At 46.6% G+C, this 4,625-nt stretch overlaps 1 pseudogene across 1 annotated transcript; it reads right to left on the reverse strand.

Moving 5' to 3' along the window:
* Window positions 1–292: 292 nt before the first annotated feature.
* On the reverse strand, window positions 293–1,158 carry LOC308235115 (protein SET-like; annotated as a pseudogene). Its single transcript has one exon. The product of its transcript is annotated as a protein SET-like (transcript).
* Window positions 1,159–4,625: the final 3,467 nt, after the last annotated feature.

The following is a 4,625-nucleotide window of genomic DNA, read 5'->3' on the forward strand; positions in this document are numbered from 1 at the left end:
TCCCACAGAGCACAGTGGTGTTGATTCCATTAAGTTTTTCTTGAGACAGGAAGGGATAAAAATGAATTTGGAACAGAAAGGGACAAAGATTCTTTTCCCACTGTATTCTGCTCAAGGTACATCCCCCCACCCCCAAAGAAGGTGAGAAACATGGTGTAAAGGAGAGAAAAAGAGACCTCAAAAACAGGGAAACTGAGCACAAGAGAGGGGGGAAGAAAAAAGAAAAAAAAGACTGCAACTTGCTCCCAGGGACTGGAGAAAATTAAAAAAGGTTGGAATCCATCAGTGTTCATTAGTCATCTTCTCCTTCATCTTCCTCTCCTTCTTCCCCCTCGATCATCATCTTCATCTTCTTCACATTCATCCTCATCCCCTTCTTCATCAATATCTTCCAACCCTTCCTCTTCTTCTTCATCATCATCTTCTTCTCCTTTCCCTTCTTCATCATCCATGTCAGGAACCAAGTAGTACTGTAAAGGATTTGGCCAAATATCATCTTTGATGACTTCTCCTAACTCATCTGCACCTGCATCAGAATGGTCAATAAACCAGGTAAAGAAGCTTTCTGGTTCCTCATGCTGTCTCTTCCTGCTGGCTTTATTCTGTTTGACTTGAACATTTCATCAAATCCTTTCCAGATTTCCATTTGATTTCAGTGGACTTTGAAGATGGATCACCACTCTCATTCAGATGAAACTCTTTGGAGAGAACTTTATTTTCGAAGTAAGGATTTTCATCAAAATAAAAATCTATTCTGTAACCTGATTTAATATCTTCAAATTCTGTCACTTCAACTCTTGTCAAATAATGCAGCGCCTCTTCATCCTCTTCCCTAAGGAGTGCAGACACTTGTGGGTGGTTGACAAATGTTGTTACCCATAAATTTGGGATTTTGGCGATCAATTCTGACCGCTTCTGAAAAAATGGTTGGCGGAGTTTGTTATATTTCTGTTCTACTTTCAAAATCTCCTCACTGGCTTGTTCATTAAGTCTGTCTATTTCATTTTGTACTTCATCAATATGTTCAATCGCTTCTTGCTGTTCTTTTTCTCCCTTCGGCACGTCCGGAGGGATCGGCTTCTTCTCTGGCTTGGGGGCTGAAGCCAGTTTCAGTTTCTTCGTTTGAAGTGAGAGCGAGGACTGGCATTTGGGGGCCATGCTGTAAGGCAAGTCGGAGGATCTGATAGCTGGGAAGTCGCCGGGCTCGAAGGCGTGCTGAGCACTTGGGATGTCTTGTTATATTGTAAATCAGCAAGCGAAACATAGAACACCTTAAAGAGCCAATTAATTAGGAGTTTTTATTATGCTAGCAGGCTCAGAGCAGAATATCTCTCTCAAATTCTGAGCAAAATATAGAGGAAGTTTTCCCTTTTTATATCTTTCCAGCCCTTTTGTCTCCCAAATAATGGTTTTTCTGGACCTTCTGCAGACTTTATAAAGAGCTCTGTGTAAGTCATTTTTGCAGACAGCTTGTAACCTTGAGCATAGTACATAACCAATAGGGAGTAGCATCAGCTCCTTACATCAGATGGCTAGCCTGCAAGGTCAGACAGCTATCTTTATCTTCCCTATTATTCACTCAAGCTAAAGAGTAACATTAATTTACAGAGTAAGGGACTGTCTAAAAAATAACAGAGTTGACTACATAGAACAAGGGATCATTTAAAAACAGCAGAGGATTTTAAACAGTAATTTTACAAAATAGAGATTATTATGCTTCAGTCTGTAATAGTGTCAAAAATAAAATTAAAAAAATAAAATGAGGTAGTGAAGACCTTGGAGGGTGGGTAGGGGCTAGGAGGAGGAGGGAAAGGAGGGAGAAAATGGGAGATATCTGTAATACTATCAACAATAAAAATATATTAAAAAATAAAATGGTACCAGTTTGTAAAACAATCTGGCAACTTCTTATAAAATTAAACATACACTTTTAAAAATTAATAAAGGGAAACCTCATTTTATTTTTTTAATTTTTAAAATATATTTTATTGATTTTAGAGAGGAAGGGAGAGGGAGAGAGAGATAGAAACATCAATGATAGAGAGAATCATTGATTGGCTGCCCCCTGCACACCCCCAACTGGGGATCAATCCTGCAACCCAGGCATGTGCCCTTGGCTGGAATCGAACCTGGGACCCTTCAGTCCAGAGGCCGAACTCTATTCATTGAGCCAAACCAGCTAGGGCAAAGAGTAACCTCATCCTATATAATAAAGAGGTAATATGCAAATTGACCATCACTCCAATGCATAAGCTGGCTGCCCCATGTGGTCAAAGATGGCCACCCCCATGTGCACACAACATGGCCACCACAAGATGGCCAGCAGAAGAGGGAAGTTGTGGGCAATCAGGCCAGCAGAGGAGGGCAGTTGGTGGTGACCAGGCCTGCAGGGGAGGGCAGTTAGGGGTGACCGGACTGGCAGAGGAGGGCAGTTGGTGGTGACCAGGCCTGCAGGGGAGGGCAGTTGGGAGCAATCAGGCTGCCAGGGGCAGGCAGTTAGGGGTGAGCAGGTCAGCAGGGGAGGGCAGTTGGGGGCAACCAGGCCTGCAGGGAAGGGCAGTTAGGGGCAACCAGGCTGGCAAGGGAAGGCAGTTAAGGGTGACGGGGCCAGTAAGGGAGGGCAGTTAGGGGCAATGAGGCTTGCAGGGGAGGGCAGTTGGGAGCGAGCAACTGGGGAGGGCAGTTGGGGGGGGGGGACCAGGCCTGCAGGGGAAGACAGTTGGGAAGGACAAGGCCTGCAGGGGAGGGAAGTTGGGGGGATCAGGCCTACAGGGAAGGGCAGTTAGAGGCGACCAGACCTGCAGGGGAGGGCAGTTAGGGGTGACCGGGCCAGCAGGGGTGGGCAGTTAGGGGTGACCAGGCCGGCAGGGGAGGGCAGTTAGGGGCAATTGGGCTGGCTTGGGAGCAGTTAGGTGTTGATCAGGCTGGCAGGGGAGTGGTTAGGGGGTGATAGGGCTGGCAGGCAGAAGGGGTTAGAGGCAATCAGGCAGGCAGGCAGGTGAGCTGTTGGGAGCCAGCAGTCCTGGATTGTGAAAGGGATGTCCGACTGCCCATTTAGGCCTGATCCCAGTGGGTAAATGGGCAGTTGGACATCCCTCGAGGGGTCCCAGATTGGAGAGGGTGCAGGCTGGGCTAAGGGACACCCCCCCTCCTGTGCATGAATTTCATGCACTGGGCCTCTAGTTTTAAATTAATTTGGGAAAATAAACAAGATGGCAGCATAGGTAAACATCTAAACTGCTGCCTCGCACAACAATTTCAAAACTACAACTAAAAGACAAAACGGACACCATCCAGAACCACAGGAAAGCTGACTGAGTGGAAATTCTACAACTAGAAGGAAAGAGAAAAGCACATTGAGACTCTGAGGAGTTGCAAAAGGCTGAGATACGGAGGCTTTCTCAAGCAGGAGGGAGACAGAAGCTCCCGGCTGCGCTGAACTCCAGCCCCAGGCAAGACTCGGGGAACCCAGACTCATTCAGGAGGAATCTGGACTGTAAGGAAAGGAGAAAAGCACACTGCGACTCAGGGGAGCTGCGGGAGGCAGAGGTCTGGAGGCACGCGCGTGCAGAGAGGACTGACTGCTGAGTGTGTGGCTGGCTTTCTCAAGCAGGAGGGAGACAGAAGCTTCTGACTGCGCTGAACCCCAGTTCTGGGTGAGACTCTGGGAACCAAGACTCATTCGGGGAGGAACTGGACTGTCTGGCAGTGGGCGAAACTCGAGGGCGGCTTTCTCTCAGAGGTGCTTTCAGTGATTACTGAGGGACACTGAGACCCAGGGGCCTCATAGGGCAGGGCTGACGGGAAGCCAAGGCTGTCTGCTCTGCCCTGAGACTCTGCCCCATCCAAGCTGAGCACAGAGGCTTTTGAAATTTTGCAAGTCTTGTCTCATAATGGTGTCTCCAGCACAGAAGTTCTCCCAGCATAGACACAGCTGATCCTCACAGCCAACTGGCCTGCAGGTCAATTCCTCCCAGTGATACCAACAACAATCAAGACTTAACTACAATAAGCTGTGCACACAGTCCACAAAGGGGTGCACCAAGAGTGTCCACCTCAGGTAACTGGGGAGGCTGAGCCACTAGGCCCCATAGGACACCTAGCGCACAAAGCTACTCTGCCAAATCAGGGAAGCAGCAAAAATGCAGAGACAAAGAAACATATCACAAATGAAAGAAATGGAGGAAAGCAAATGACTGGATATAGAGTTCAAAACCACGGTTATTAGGTTTTTCAAGAATATCCTAGAAAAGGCCAATAAATTTAGTGAGACCCTCGAGGATATCAAAAAGGACCAACTAGAAATTAAACATACACTGACTGAAATAAAAAATGTTATACAGAGACCAAACAGCAGACTAGAGGAACGCAAGAATCAAGTCAAAGATTTGAAATACAAAGAAGCAAAAAACACTCAACTGGAAAAGCAAAAAAAAGAAAAAAGAATCCAAAAAGTTGAAGATAGTGTAAGAAGCCTCTGGGACAACTTCAAGCGTACCAACATCAGAATTATGGGGGTGCCAGAACAAGAGAGAGAGCAAGATACTGATAACCTATTTGAAGAAATAATGACCGAAAACTTCCTCCACCTGTTGAAAGAAATAGACTTACAAGTCCAGGAAGCG

This window comes from Plecotus auritus, assembly GCF_963455305.1.
Source record: "Plecotus auritus genome assembly, chromosome: 10".
In the NCBI taxonomy this organism is placed as follows: Eukaryota; Metazoa; Chordata; class Mammalia; order Chiroptera; family Vespertilionidae; genus Plecotus; species Plecotus auritus.